General features: G+C 41.2%; 1 pseudogene; it reads left to right on the plus strand.

The window, feature by feature from the left end:
* The first annotated feature begins 9,092 nt into the window (after positions 1-9,092).
* LOC114212690 (olfactory receptor 1L6-like) lies at positions 9,093-10,019 on the plus strand (annotated as a pseudogene).
* Positions 10,020-16,984: the final 6,965 nt, after the last annotated feature.

Here is a 16,984-nt window from a genome sequence, read left to right on the forward strand (position 1 = left end):
GCACGCATGAGCAAGGGGGCGAGACACAGAGAAGCAGACTCCCCATCGGGCAGGGAGCCTAATGAGGGGCTTGATCCTAGGACCCTGAGATCATGACCCAAGCTAAAGGCAGATATTTAACTGACTGAGCCATTCAGGTGCCCCATTAAAATACCATTCTAACCAAAGTGATCTACAGGTTCAATTCAATCCCTATTAAAATCCTAAAATCCCAATGGCATATACAACAATAAATAAAGGAATCCTAAAATTCATATGAAAGTACAAAGGGGAGGAAAATAAAACAAGATGAAATCAGAGAGGGAGACAAACCACAAAAGACTCTTAACTATAGGAAAAAAACTGAGGATTGCTGGAGGGGAGGTGGGTGGGGGGATGGGGTAACTGGGTGATGGGCATTAAGAAGGGCACATGATGTGGGCGCCTGGGTGGCTCAGTTGGTTGGGCGACTGCCTTCGGCTCAGGTCATGATCCTGGAGTCCCAGGATCGAGTCCCACATTGGGCTCCCTGCTTGGCAGGGAGTCTGCTTCTCCCTCTGACCCTCTTCCCTCTCGTGCTCTCTATCTCTCATTCTCTCTCTCTCAAATAAATAAATAAAAAATCTTAAAAAAGAAAAAGGGCACATGATGTAATGAGCACAGGGTGTTATGTGCAACCGATGAATAACTGAACTCTACCTCTGAAACTAATGATACACTATATGCTAATTAATTGAATTTAAATAAAATAAAATTTTAAAAAAAGAAAGTACAGGGGTGCCTGGCTGGCTCAGGCGGTTAAACATCTGCCTTCAGCTCAGGTCATGATCCCAGGGTCCTGGGATCCAGCCCCACATTCTGCTTCCTGCTCAGTGGGGAGTCTGCTTCTTCCTCTCCCTCTGCCCCTCCCCCCGCTTATGCTCTCTATCTCTTGCGCATGCATGCTCTCTCTGTCTCTCTCTCTTAAATAAATAAATAAAATCTTAAAAAAAAAGGTACAAAGAATCCCAAATGGCAAAACAATCTTGAGAATATAAAACAAAATAGAATGCTCACATGTCATGATTTTGAAATATATTACAAAGCAACAATATCAAAACAGTATGGTCCTGGCATAAAGACTAATGAAACAGAACAGAAAGCCCAGATATAAACTCAAGTCCATACAATCAACTAATTTTAAACAAAGGTATCAAGAATATACAATGAGGAAAGGGTAGTCTCTTCAACAAGCAATGTTACAAAAACTAGATATCCACATGCAAAAGAATGAAATTGGACCCTTATACTATTCACTGAAACCAACTTGAAATTGGTTAAAGACTTAACTGTAGGTCCTGAAACCATAAAACTCTTACATAAAACTTACGGAAAAAGCTCTTTGACGTTGGTGTTGGCAGTGATTTCTTGGATATGACACCAAAAGCACAGGCAACAACAACAAAAACTAGAGAAGTTGGAATATGTCAAACTAAAAAGCTTCTACAAAGCAAACAAAACAAACAGAGTGAAAAAAAAAGCAACCTAGGAAATAGCAGAAAATATTTGCAAAACATATCTGATAATCTATTAGGTTAAAAGATAAGCCCATTATAAGATATATTGTGGGGAAATTGTATTTTCCTACAATTCATTAGAAGAAAAAAATAATAATAACCTAATTTTAAAATGGGCTATGGATTTGAATAGCATTTCTCCAAAGAAGACATACAAATGGCCAACAAGTATATGAAAAGATGCTCAAGATCGTTAACTTAATGCCACTGAACTATACATTTTAAAATGGTTAAAATGATAAGTTTTATGTTATGTATAGTTTACAACTAAAAAGGGGGGGTGGTTAATCAATGGATTGATAGGTGTGGCTGTATCAGCACCAGCTCATCAGCAAAGAGGGGTTTTTATGTGAAGACCTGGACTCTTCCCTTGACTCTATGCATTCTCCCACATCGTGGAAGAAGCCCCAGGCTTTATCTATGCATTTGCCTCTGTCTCTATGCCAGGACCATACTGTTTTGATATTGTTGCTTTGTAATATATTTCAAAATCATGACATGTGAGCATTCTATTTTGTTTTATATTCTCAAGATTGTTTTGCCATTTGGGATTCTTTGTACCTTTTTTTTTAAGATTTTATTTATTTATTTAAGAGAGAGAGACAGAAATCACTAGAATAACAAGTGACTAATTATCTGGAGATCCAAGAAAAACACTGCTACGGCAGCCTGAGTTTCCTTGGTCTCTACTGAGAGGTCTCTACTTCTCTCCCAGACACAGTGTTTAATGAGTTCCCTGGGGTTGGTGCCTGGGGAGGCTGCCTACCTCCTTGGGGTGAGGTCACGTACAGGACAGTCAGATAGTTCTAAGCGCACACCCTATTCCTCAACATCTGATTTAACCTGAAGCAGTAAGGTGGTGGATGGCTGGGGAGGAAAGAAAGGCTCATGATTCCAGTTCCTGGGGCTACACTGAGAGGTCACCCCTCTGGAGAAAGCAGAAAAGTGGCCACATCAGTTGCTGATAACCTTATCTCTAGACTGAAGCAACAATTACACATGCCCCACACACCCAACATTGCAGGTCTTGACACCTCTCACCAGAAGCTGGGGCTTTTTCCTTTTCTTGACTTGATATCAACATTCTTTCTATGTTCCAAACCCTCTATTCCTCCTCTAGACATCAAGATCAACAAGGCTAAGGAGAAGGGCTTGGGTCCTCCAAAGGCCATGTGAGGTCACCATCCCTTACCTGAGTAATTAACTGGTATCCCCAACCATACCCAACCTAGATGCTTCTAACCTAGAGTGTCAGAAACTTACGAATACATTCATTTTTAGAGAAGAAAATCTTTTTTTGCATGCAACATGTTAATGCCAGGGTCATGTGACCCTTACCACCCTGACGCCAATATTTTTTTGTCTCAGACTCCTCCATGTGCCTCTGTTTCCCTTCTCCATCCACAAAAAAAAATGGAAGGATTTGCGATGAATGTGTGAGACTCCAAGCAAAGAGATCAACACTTTCGGAGGACTAGTGTAGCTGCTTGGATGCTGAAGGGTAAAAGTCCAGCCTCTGTCATCCCAGCCTGGCTTCACAGTGTCCCCAAAGCCAGTCCTGCACTAAAGAGAACCCACATCAGTGGCCTTAGCCCAACTTCAGAACAGCATGGGACACGGGCTTTGGGAAAGGCTGAAACAAGAGAAGGGTAAGGGAGGAGAAAATTCCGAAGACTCACAGTGCAGTATTAAATGACCGTTTCCATGTGCTATATATATACATATACACACACACATACATACACACACACAATGAAATATTACTCAGCCATAAAAAAGAATGAGATCTTGCCATTTGTGACATGGATGGACCTACAGGGTAGTAATGCTAAGTGAAATAAATCAGACAAAGACAAATGCCATATGATTTCACTTACATGTGGAATCTAAAAAGCAAAACAAAAAAAAGCAGAAAAAGACTTACAAATGCAGAGAACAAAGTGATGACTACCAGAGGGGAGGGGAGTGGGGGAAGAACCAAATGGGTGAAAGGGAGTGGGAGATACAGGTTTCCAGTTATGGAATAAACAAGTCATGAGGATGAAAACTACAGCACAGGGAACACAGTCAGTGGTACTGTAATAGCAGCGTAACTGGTGACAGATGGCAGCTACACTCACTGTGAGCATAGTGTGGTGTACAGGGTTTTCGAATCACTATGTTGTGCACCTGAAATTACTGTAACATTGTGCGTCAACTATACTTCAATATAATAAACACAAAAATAACCAACTTCCTTCTTTGGGTTTCAATTGTCCCTCTGCAAATTGATCGTGTAGATTAGAATTTCAGTTTTGATATCTTTCTTTAGCAGTGAGAGCTTGTCTTCAAAATTATCCTTTTTTAAAAAAAAATCTGTAAAACACATGAAAGCAGATTTTTTCTGGGTAAAGAGGAAGATCCTGGGACTCCTGAGTCCCTATTCACACTCTACCTCGCTGATGGTGGGTCTGTCACATGGCAGTGTCAGTCATGGGATGGAGGAAGAGGGTGACTGGAGATAGGGGAGACCTAGAAGCTGTGTCCTGAAGGGGTCAGGCCAGAGCAGGCAGGAGACAGTGGACGTGGAAAAGTGAAGACGTAGGCAGAAATGGCCACTGTCTTCAAACACCTGTCGGGTGACTTACTGTCTGTTCACCTCTGTGTCCCCAGGACCTACCGTGACTGTCGGCACTCAGAAAGTGCTTACTGACTGCTGAACAAATCAGTAACTCCACAAGTAAAAGAAGAACAAAATTGTCATCACTTGTAACTGAAATCAGTTAAGAAAGGATATTGGAAGTGTGAGGTTTAGAATTCTTGACTCTTGGATTTAATATCAAAAATATCCACAGATAAAAAATTGGAAGGCAATTCAAAAAATTGGAAGGAAACTCACTAGTTCCCTGTCACCAGATATATTCAAGCTGGATGACCACCCTCAGGGCTTCTGCAAGTTTCCTGCTCTGGGTGGTGGTTTGGAAGGGATGATTTCTGAGTGTTATTCTGACTCAGATTATTTAAATCTCTGTATATTTCTTCAGGTACTTATTAAACATCGATTATGTGCCAGTTTCCTAAGGTTTACATATACAAATCCATTCAATAAGGTTGAACAGAAATAATTACTGCTGGGGGGCGCCTGGGTGGCTCAGTCATTAGGCGTCTGCCTTCAGCTCAGGTCATGATCCCAGGGTCCTGGGATCGAGCCCCACATCGGGCTCCCTGCTCTGCAGGAGGACTGCTTCTCCCTCTCCCACTCCCCCTGCTTATGTTCCTGCTCTCGCTCGCTGTCAAATAAATAAATGGAATCTTTAAATAAATAAATAAATAAATAAATTAGAAATAATTACAGCTGGGACTTATCAGGAGTTTATTCTGTCCCACTTAAATTACTAACTGATTTGTAATGCATATTATGAGAATCCTCATAACTGCCTAGAGGCAAATCCTATTATATAATTCTTGTTTTCTAAACCAGAAAACTAAGGCTTAAGGTTAAGCAGCTTGCCCAAGTCACTCTGCCAAAATCTGGTGAGGCTAGGACTTGAGCCCAGGACTGTCTGATCTCAGAGCCCTCAATCCTAGCCAGGAGGCTACTAAGTGGAGTTTGCAGTTCAACCCAATCCAGTCCACACCCGACATGGTCCTGAGATTGAGACGTCCTGTAATACTCTCCTCAACCCCTCTCTGCTGTCATTATTTTGCTTCCTTATTTAAAAATTTTTATTTTATTTTGGTAAGAACACTTAAATGAGATTTACCCTCAACAAATATTTAAGTGTACAATACATTATTATTGACTATAAATCCCATGTTGTATAACAGATCTCTAGAGCTTATTCATCCTGCTTAACTGAAACTTTATGCCCATTGATTAGTAACTCCTCACTGCCCCCTCCCCCTGCCTCTGGAAACCACCATTCCACTTTCTGATTCTATGGATTTGACTATTTTAGATATATCATACAGGGGTAATTATGAAGTATTTTTTTCCTGTGGCTGCCTTATTTTGCTTTGCATAAGGTCCTTAAAATTCATCCACATTGTCACATCTGGCAGAATTTTCCTTCGATTTTATCTTTGTAGATATATAACACATTCCACTCATCTGTCAATAGACAGTCAAGTTGTTTCCACACCTTGGCCATTATGAATAATGCTGTAATGAACATAACAGTGCTAATATCTCTTCAAAAATAGTTATTTGCTTTGGATATATACCCAGAAGTGGAATTGTTGTAGCATATGGTAATTCTATATTTTATTTCTTGAACAACCTCCATACAGGTTTTCCATAATGGCTGTACTAATTTATATTTCCACCAAAAATGTAGAAGGATTGCTTTTCTCCACATCACTGCCAATACTCATTGTCTTTTGTTTCTTTGATGATAGGCATCATAACAGGTGTGAGGCAATACCTCATTCTGGTTCTGGTTTCCCTGATGATGAGTGATGTTGAGCATCTTTTCATATACTTGTTGGCCATTTGCGTGTCTTCTTTGGAGAAATGTCCATTCAAGTCCTTAACCCATTTTTTAACTGGGTTATTAGGTTTCTTACTATTGAGTTGTAGGAGTTCAATCATTTGCTTCTTAACTGGAAACTTCTTGGACAAGGCCCTTGACACTACCTCACACATGAACCTACCCCATCATCATGCTCCCTTGCCTCTTGCTGTCCTCTTCATTTCTCCCACTGTCTCAGCTCAGAAGCATCCTGCCTTGGAACCAAGGAGGATGCAGAGATAATCATAGGAATGAGGGTGCTGTAGCAAACCAGTCTCTTGTCTCACATCAAAAGACTTGAGTAAATACAAAATACTGGATGAAGAAAGGTCATCTGGCTTTGCTGAGCTATTTGAAACCATAAGTGAAATAAGTCAATCAGAGAAAGACAAATGTCAGATGATCTCACTCATATGTGGAATTTAAGAAGCAAAGCAGAGGATCATAGGGGAAGGGAGGGAAAAATAAAATAAGACAAAATCAGAGAGGGAGACAAACCATAAGAGACTCTTAACTCTAGGAAACAAACTGAGGGTTCCTGTAGGGGAGGTGGGGGGAACAGGGTAACTGGGTGATGGGCATTAAGGAGGGCATGTGATGTGATGAGCCCTGGGTGTTGTATGCAACTGATGAATCACTGAATTCTACCTCTGAAACTAATCATACACTATATGTTAATTAATTGAATTTAAATAAAATTTTTAAAAAAAGAATATTCACCTTAAAAAAATAAAAACTCTCAGTGACCTGGTTGTGGGAAGACTGTCAGCATTGGCCCCTTAACTTATCCATCACTACTGCAGAAAAGACCCACAAAGCAGGAAACCCACTGGAATCTCTGTCCCTTCCCCTTCTCTGACCAGGAAATTCTAATACTGCCTGTCCTGCACCTCTCCAGAAGCTATGACCTTGCTCTCCTTTCAGTGATCACCCCGACCATTTCACACACACTTACTTCCTTACTTTCTTTTGTCTTAACTAGCTAAACCAGGTACTATATATTAAATATGAAGATTATTATTTTCCATTATCATATATTACTTTAATTATATATTATTTATACAATGTCCACTGATATAGCACCTGCTCATTTACAAACCACTTTTCAGATATGTTCTTTCATTTGATGCCCACAACATTCTGATGGAAATGGTGTTGTACTTCTCTCATTTTTCCATGAGAAAAATAAACAAGGCACAAAGATCTTCCAAGGGAAACAGGTGGTAAGTAACTACACCAGGACTAAAACCAAATCCTGGACTGTTTCCATTAATTCTCCTGATCCAAAGAAGCTAATTCTGGCCACATATGCAACACGCCCCCATCATTCAAGTTGCTGTCAAAGTTGTCCCTTCTGAGTTTATACTGTGAGCAAATATATAACAGGCAGAGGAGTAATATAGCATAAGAGCAAAGAACAAGACCCTAAGGACCAAACTGCTTGGGTTGGAAATAGAGCCACTTACTAACACTATGATCTTGAGCAAGTTACTGAGCAGTAACTGGGTCCTGCTTTGTTCCTTCTGGATCTTGCTTCTCTGCACCCATTTCAAGGGTAAATCTCTAATAAATCTACAGTTCAGTTTCCTCATCTGTATACTGCCAGAGTTCTTATATGAATTAAATCATCATACAGTGCCTAGCACATGTAAATACTCTCGAAGTGTTCAGTATTTGCATTGGGCACCTGCTACGAGGATATGGTGGTGAACTGGGGACACAGTGTCCAACAGCCAAACAGGTCCCTACCCCCTCTGAAATGATATCCTGGGCCTCCCCGTGTCAATGGTGTCTCATTGTGTCCTTCCTAGTAGGAGAAATCACTTTGGTCCAAAGTTCCAAGCACTTGGGAGAAAAAAAGACACTTTAGAAGCTCATGCTTCTGTACCTTAGAAAAATGCCCAGAGAGATGCAGGCAGTATGGGTCTTTTCCAACATTACAAAGGATTTTATTTCAGTGCTTTAATCATCAGGAGAAAAAATCATTGGTACTCAGTGTCCTTCAGTGTAGACTTGCTCTCACGCATCTTCCCTTACCAGTTTCTCCCTTTACCTGGAGTCACGGACACACATCTGCAAATCTCTCCCTGAGTTCTGCTCTGGAACTAATCCTGACCCTAGGCAAGGTGGACATTAGGAGCCCGAGACCAGGAACATAGTGACTGACTCAGGATCAAGTCATTCTGGCCAGTAGCCAGAGTTTGATCCTGGGCACAAAGGGCAGGTAATGGATTTCTGATTGTGTCCCATGGCAGCCGAGTCTCTGCCTTTATAACTGCTGAGCGGAGCCACAGTTCCTTCCAAACTGGGTCCTGTTCTGTTCCTTCTGGATCTTGCTTCTCTGCACCCATTTCAAGGGTAAGAACCCAATTCCTGAAGCCCAGAACTTTGCTATCTAATCCTCTCAGTATTATCTGCACCTTTTATATAATTTTCATGCTCAGACAAGCACCTACAGCTCTACTCCACTCTAATCTACTGTCACGATATGCACCTGTTACTCCTGTTATGACTTTCTTAATGCCACCCACCTGCATGAAATAAAAAGTTTAACCAAACCAGACAGAAGCCCTCCCACTGCCAGAAAGTGGCCTGCCTCATACCATATAGTTTCATCTCCTGGGGGACTGTAGCCTGTTCAGTTCCATGACACTCCTGATACATTATTCCAACACCCAAACCCATTCTGCAAGCTTTTCCCAAAGAGGTTGGAGCTAAGAACATGCCCTCTAGGATATATATCTTTTTTCTTCAGGGAGAAGTTAAGATCTTCTGATATCCAGTTTTAGAAAGCCAAACAGAGAGAAATCCCGGCCAAAACAGAATAGTCTGAGGAGGTAAATTTCATAATTTCTGACTTCACTGATGAAGGCAATGAAAGTTCAAGAGGTGACTTCGTGCTCCATGTAAATCAGTGACAGAGCCAAAATGGAAAGCCAGAAAGCTGTGACACCAAAATCCATACTCCCATCAACTATACCAGTCACTCAGAAGAGGTTATAACTAGAGACTCCAAGCCAGGACACATGCCTAACATTCCTTTATATTTTCTACTTGCAGGATAACAATGTCAAGGGGAAACCAGAGTCACATCACTGGATTCCTCCTCCTGGGACTGACCGGTGACCCCAAAGAGCAGGGCTGGCTCTTTGCCAGCTTCCCTGCCATGTATCTGGTCAATGTGGCTGGCAACTCAGTCATCACTGCAGCCATCCAGGGGGACGCCCGTCTCCATACCCCCATGTACTTCTTCCTCTCCAACCTGTCCCTGGTGGACATCTGCTTTACAAGTGTCATTGTGCCAAGGATGCTGGCAAACATGCTGAGCAAGAGCAAGAAGGTTCCCCTTGCCCAGTGCCTCACACAGATGTATTTCTTTGTGGCCTTTGGGATCACTGACAGCTTCCTCCTGGCGGCCATGGCTATTGACCGCTACACGGCCATCTGTAACCTGTGCATTACACCACGACCATGAGCCCCCGGTGCTGTCTCCTGCTGGTGATGGCGTCCTGGGTGCTGTCCCAATTCCACTCACTCACACACACGATTCTCATGACCCGCCTCTCCGTCTGCAGGCCCAACGTCATCCGCCACTTCTGTGACGTCCAGCCACTGCTGACGCTCTCCTGCTCTGACACCTCCGTCAGTAAGTTTTTAGCCTTCACAGAGGGCTCCGTTGTGATCATGAGTCCCTTCATTTTGATCATTGTCTCTTATGTTTTTATCACCCGTGCCATTCTGAGGGTCCCTTCTGGGGGAGGCAGGTACAAGGTCTTCTCCACCTGTGGAGCCCACCTCACGGTTGTGGCGCTATTCTATGGAACTGCCATTTCTGTGTACATTTGCCCTTTATCCACCTACTCAGTGACAAAGGACCATGTGGTCACTGTTATTTATATGGTGGTAATCCCCATGCTCAACCCTTTTTATCTACAGTCTTAGGAACAAGGACATGAAATGAGCCTTGAGAAAGCTGACTAGGAGAAAAGAATAGAATACTCATATTCTGCTTCCTCTAGGAGTTTACTCATTGATTCAACAATTAAAGGCTAAGCACCTACTACCTACAGGTATGAAGTTTAATTCTGTGAGAAAGGCAAAATAAATCATCACTTCTGTCCTCAAAAGTACTTATAGTCTAGTTATCAGAAAGGAAAAGATTGCCAACAGTTTACTGTAATCAGAGTTTGACTTTCTTTTTCATAAAATTAAATATAATAATTATAAATATCTTAATAGTTTATAAAATAATTCCCAACTTCTCCCTTCTTCCTTTATCCCTTCCTTTTTATAATCTCTAGTTCATTCATCTTATGTAAATTACCAGCAAAAACCAATATGTTTAACCATAAAAAATTAAGGAAAAAACGCTTCTCAATGTGTATTTTCAACAGTTTAGTCATACAGTTTAATGCTCCTACCAAATAAGTTATCAATTCTACACATGCTTCCCTTGGACCTGCACAGATTTGCTTAGTAAAATATAATATAAATATAAATATAATAAAGTTCTAACTGCTCTATAGCTGTTTACTTCATGGTCTAAGGAGGTAATGCACTAACCTGGAGTGGTAAAAAGGCTCTAGAATTCTAAGTCAAGAAACTTTAAATTAGGTCACAACTTGGCCTTCCTAGGTTTGTGGAGAAGGCTATCACTCTCTCTAAGTCTCATTTCCTTTAGTGACAAAACAGGCATCTGTATGGAATACATTCTAGAAAGGGGAGTCAGATCCAAAAACCGATGATGAGAGTATCCTCAAGGAGGGGTGATTTGGTGTGTCCAAATAGAGTGAAGAGGGCAAACCTGTTGGGAGCCTGGCTTTTGGAGACACAGCTGATTCCAGGACTGAAGCAGAGAAAGAATAAGATGATCCTGGAACATCTTGTGATAGAAAGCAAGAAAGTGCCTGGAGAATGGTGGGAATATATCAAAAGGACATAGAAGTATTAAATTATATATAACTCACTGAATAAGAAACATGACTCCATAGCAATATAGGTAAATGAACAGATGAGAAGAATTTTGATGAAGAATGGGATAGTTACATCATTTCATAAAATATTTGTTGCTAACAAAGAGGAAAAGTAACTTCACAGAGAAGTCTGTCAGATGCCACTTTAATCAAGTAATCAAAATGAACATCAACAGTAATGGGACAATTCAAAATCGTGTGCCACCTGATAGGATGCAATGAAGAGAATAAAATGTCACTTCTAGGATATTCCTGCCAAAAAATGGATAGCCTGAATCTAGTCATGAAGAAGCAAAAAATAAACCAGATTGAGGGACATTCTAGAAAACAAGTACCCCATAATATTCAAAGATGTCAAGCATATGAAAATCAAGGAAAGTTTGCGGGATTATTCCAGACTGAGGGAAACAAGTTAAATGTAATACAGGGTTCTGAACTGGATATTTTTATTATTCCTTCTGCTATGAAGACATTATCAAGCAGTGAAACTTGATGTGGTAGATATGGTAATGTATTAATGTTAATTTCCCGATTTCTTGATTTCAATGGTTTTATTGTGGTTATGGAGGAGAACGTCTTTGTAGGAAACACATACTAAGAGAGGAAGACAGGTCATCAGGCTGCTAATTTAATCTTAAATGTTTTGTGCCATAATTGTATTTTTCTGTAATTCTGCGACTGTTTCAAAATTTTAAACAATACTTAAATCCACTAAAGACCTTCAATGTCGAGAGGAAGGAAAGATGCCGGAGGAGTAGGGGACCCTATTTCAACTGGTCCCCGGAATTGAGCTGGATATCTACCAGACCACTCTGAGCACCCACAAAACCAGCCTGAGATGTAAGAAGATCTGGATCTCTACAAACAGAATATCGCAGGCGGTTGGTTTTGAGGGAGGAAGCAGGGAGCCGTGATTCCCTGGGCAGATATCGGAGGATAAACGGCAAAAGGAGGGTGCCTGGCCGTGGGGATCCTATACCGCCTGTGAGCAACAGCCTCGCGTGCTGGGGACAGGGCACAGACTTGCAGACAGGGAGCAGTGGGGAAAGGACTTTAGGGCAGCCCTGGGGCGGAAACCCAGAGCGGTGGGGTCGTGCATGCGAACTGGGAGCAGCTGGCGGTTTTAGAAGCACAAAGGGCAGAGACATGCCGACCTGGAGGCAGGACTGGGGGCACTGCGGAGGGGCGCACAACCCAGGACGCTGCAGTTTATAGCAGCACGGATAGAAACGGAGACGGTGTGGCCTGGAGAGCTCACTGAAGAACAGACTGCGGTCTCTCTGCTCTGAGGCAGAGGGTGGGAAACGGTCTCTCCTGCTCTGACTTGCAGAAGAGACACGGAAAGCCACCAGGGAAAGTTGCCAGAGAACAAAAGCGCCAAACACTGATTCCCGCTGAGCCCATCCCCCACCACAGGGGGGCAGGGCAACTCCGCCCAAACAGGGTTGCCTGAGTAACAGTGCGGCAGGCTCCTCCCCCCGAAGACAGGCTGGGAAAACAAGAGGCCAGCAACCCTAAGGTCCCAAGAAAACAGGTGCATCTTGCTTGGGTTCTGGTCAATAATTTGGACTCTATACATTCCCTCAAACACCCATCAACAGAATGACTGGAGGAGGAACCCCCAAAATAGAAAAGACTCAGAGATTATGACTTATGCTGCAGATTTACAAATGGATGCAGATATAACCAAGATGTTGGAGATGGAATTCAGGCTAGCAACTGTGAAGACAATGGTTAGAATGGAGAAATCAATTAATGGCAACATAGAGTCTCTAAGGGCAGAAATGAAAGCTGAATTGGCAGAACTTAAAAATGCTATAAATGAGATCCAATCCAATCTAGATAATCTAACAGCTAGGGTAAGTGAGGCAGAAGAACGAATAAGCGACCTGGAAGACAATATAATAGATAAAAAGGGAAAAGAGGAGGCCAGGGAAAAACAACTCAGAATCCATGAAAATAGAATCAGAGAAATAAGTGACATCATGAAGCGTTCCAATGTCAGAATAATTGGAATCCTGGAGGGAGCCGAGAGAGAGAGAGAGAGGACTAGAAGATGTATTTGAGAAAATTATAGTGGAGAACTTCCCTAATCTGCGGAATGAAACAAACATTCGCATCCTAGAGGCAGAGAGGACCCCTCCCAAAATCAAGGAAAACAGGCCAACACCCTGGCATGTAACAGTAAAACTTGCAAATCTTAGAACCAAGGAAACCATCTTAAGGGCAGTTAGGGGGAAGAGATTCCTTACGTACAGAGGGAGGAACATCAGAATAACATCAGACCTACCCACAGAGACCTGGCAAGACATATTCAGGGTACTAAATGAGAAGAGCATGCAGCCAAGAATACTTTATCCGGCAAGGCTGTCGTTTAGAATGGATGGAGAGACGCAAAGCTTCCACGACCAGCAGAAACTGAAAGAATATGTGACCACTAAGCCAGCCCTGCAAGAAATATTAAGGGGGGTTCTATAAAAGGAGAAAGACCCCAAGAGTGATATACAACAGAAATTTACAGGGACAATCTGTAAAAACAACGTCTTCACAGGCAACATGATGACAATTAATTCATATCTTTCAATAATCATTCTCAACATGAATGGCCTAAATGCTCCCATAAAATGGCACAGGGTTGCAGATTGGATAAAAAGACAGGACCCATCCATATGCTGCCTACAAGAGACTCATTTGGAACCTAAAGATACATCCAGACTGAAAGTGCAGGGATGGAGATCCATCTTCCATGCCAGCGGACCTCAAAAGAAAGCTGGGGTAGCAATTCTTATATCAGACAAATTAGATTTCAAACTAAAGTCTGTAATTAGAGACACAGAAGGACACTATATCATTCTTAAAGGGTCTATCCAACAAGAAGATCTAACAATTGTAAATATCTATGCCTCCAACATGGGAGCAGCCATCTACATAAGCCAACTATTAACCAAAATAAAGAGTCATATTGATAACAATACATTAATTGTAGGAGACCTCAATACTCCACTCTCAGCAATGGACAGATCATCTAAGCAGAAAATCAACAAGGAAACAAGAGTTTTCAATGATACACTGGACCAGATGGACCTCATAGATATTTACAGAACATTCCACCCTCAAACAACAGAATACTCATTCTTCTCAAGCGCACACGGAACTTTCTCCAGAATAGACCACATACTGGGTCATAAATCAGGTCTCAACCAATACCAAAAGACTGAGATTATTCCCTGTATATTCTCAGACCACAATGCTTTAAAACTGGAACTCAATCACAAGAAAAACTTTGGCAGAAATTCAAACACTTGGAAGCTAAAGACCACTTTGCTCAAGAATGCTTGGGTCAACCAGGAAATCAAAGAAGAACTTAAACAATTCATGGAAATCAATGAAAACGAAAACACATTGGTCCAAAACCTATGGGATACTGCAAAGGCGGTCCTAAGGGGGAAATACATAGCCATCCAAGTGTCACTCAAAGAAATAGAAAAATCTCAAATTCACCAACTAACTCTACACCTTAAAGAACTAGAGAAAAAGCAACAAACGATGCCTAAGACACGCATTAGAAGAGAAATAATTAAAATTAGAGCAGAAATCAACGAATTAGAAACCAGAAACACAGTAGATCAGATCAACAAAACCAGAAGTTGGTTCTTTGAAAGAATTAATAAGATCGATAAACCACTGGCCAGACTTATCCAAAGGAAAGGGAAAGGACCCAAATTAATGAAATTATGAATGAAAGGGGAGAGATCACGACTAACACCAAGGAAATAGAAACAATTATTAGAAATTATTATCAGCAACTATATGCCAATAAACTGAGCAATCTGGATGAAATGGATGCCTTCCTGGAAACCTATAAGCTGCCAAGACCAAAACAGGAAGAAATTGACAACCTGAATAGGCCAATAACCAGTAACGAGATTGAAGCAGTGATCAAAAACCTCCCATAAAACAAGAGTCCAGGGCCTGATGGATTCCCAGGGGAATTCTACCAAACATTCAAAGAAGAAATAATACCTATTCTCCTGAAGCTGTTTCAAAAAATAGAAACTGAAGGAAAACTTCCAAACTCATTCTTTGAGGCCAGCATTACCTTAATCACCAAACCAGGCAAAGACCCCATCAAAAAGGAGAATTTCAGACCGATATCCCTGATGAATATGGATTCCAAAATCCTCAACAAAATCCTAGCTAATAGGATCCAACAATACATTAAAAGGATCATCCACCACGACCAAGTGGGATTTATCCCCGGATGCGAGAGTGGTTCAATATTCGCAAATCAATCAGTGTGAGAACACATTAATAAGAGGAGGGAGAAGAACCATATGGTCCTCTCAATTGATGCAGAAAAAGCATTTGGCAAAATACAACATCCTTTCCTGATTAAAACTCTTCAGAGTATAGGGATAGAGGGAACATTCCTCAAGTTCATAAAATCCATCTATGAAAAACCCACAGCAAATATCATCCTCAATAGGGAAAAGCTGAGAGCCTTTCCCTTAAGATCAGGAACACGTCAAGGATGCCCACTCTCGCCACTATTGTTCAACATAGTACTAGAAGTCCTAGCAACAGCAATCAGACAACAAAAAGAAATAAAATGTATTCAAATTGGCAAAGAAGAAGTCAAATTCTCTCTTTTCGCGGATGACATGATACTTTATGTGGAAACCCCAAAAGACTCCACCCCCAAATTACTAGAACTCATATAGCAATTCAGTAATGTGGCAGGATACAAAATCAATGCACAGAAATCACTTGCTTTCTTATACACTAACAACGCAACTGTAGAAAGAGAAATTAGGGAATCGATTCCACTTACAATAGCACCAAAAACCATAAGATACCTCTGAATAAACCTAACCAAAGAGGTGAGGGATCTATACTCTAGGAACTACAGAACACTCATGAAAGAAACTGACGAAGACACAAAAAGACGGAAAAATATTCCATGCTCATGGATTGGAAGAATAAACATTGTTAAAATGTCTATGCTACCCAGAGCAATCTATATCTTCAATGCCATACCGATCAAAATTCCAATGACATTTTTCAAAGTGCTAGAACAAACAATCCTAAAATTTGTATGGAATCAGAAAAGACCCCGAATCGCCAAGGAAATGTTGAAAAAGAAAAAAACAAACCTGGGGGCATCACGTTGCCCGATTTCAAGCTATATTACAAAGCAGTGATCACCAAGACAGCATGGTACATATTATCACTGTCATAAAAATTTATTTCTATGAAATAAAGATGTGGTAAATATTTCACAGCAAATTATTGTATCCTCCCAACTTTGTGGAGTAATAAAACTTCCTGTTATTTTAAGTTCAATCATTTTATTCATTTACATAGTGTGTTGGATTGACTGTTATCAACTTTACCACCACTCTAGAATTACATTTCCCAGAATTCCTTTCTCTCTATGGTTCTGGGATAAAGTTTACAAATAAAGGAGCTTGTATGATATTTGGGACACCGCAGTGAAATGGAAGACTATTCCCTGGAGACAGATGCAGCTAAATGTGTGGACATACTAAGAATTTATAATAGCTCCTGAAAAAACTCATAAAACCACCTGCTTTGCAACTGCAGACTGAGACACTTGGTGGGAACTTATCAGAGATTCTCAAGAGTTAAGGAATCTTCCAGACAAGCCTTTGAGAACCATCTGCTTTGGAATGTCAAAAGCAAGACAACAGGCCCCAAATGGAGTCATCTATTCTAAGCCCTGTGTCACCAAATTGGGGTTTAACTTAATTACAATTTTGGCTCCCCAGAAATGGAATCTTACACCAGTCAACCAGGAATCACCTGATCAGCACTAGTTAGGTAATACACCAGGATAGACCCCTACCATCCCCGAAAGGAAAGCCTTTGCAATAACCGACCCATTTTTTTCTTTTTTTTTCTTTAAAGACTTTATTTATTTATTTGACAGAGAGAGACACAGCAAGAGAGAGAACACAAGCAGGGG

This window comes from Eumetopias jubatus, unplaced genomic scaffold (genome assembly GCF_037043125.1).
Source record: "Eumetopias jubatus isolate StellerSeaLion01/CBP00866 unplaced genomic scaffold, mEumJub1_p1.0 scaffold_15, whole genome shotgun sequence".
Classification (NCBI taxonomy): Eukaryota; Metazoa; Chordata; class Mammalia; order Carnivora; family Otariidae; genus Eumetopias; species Eumetopias jubatus.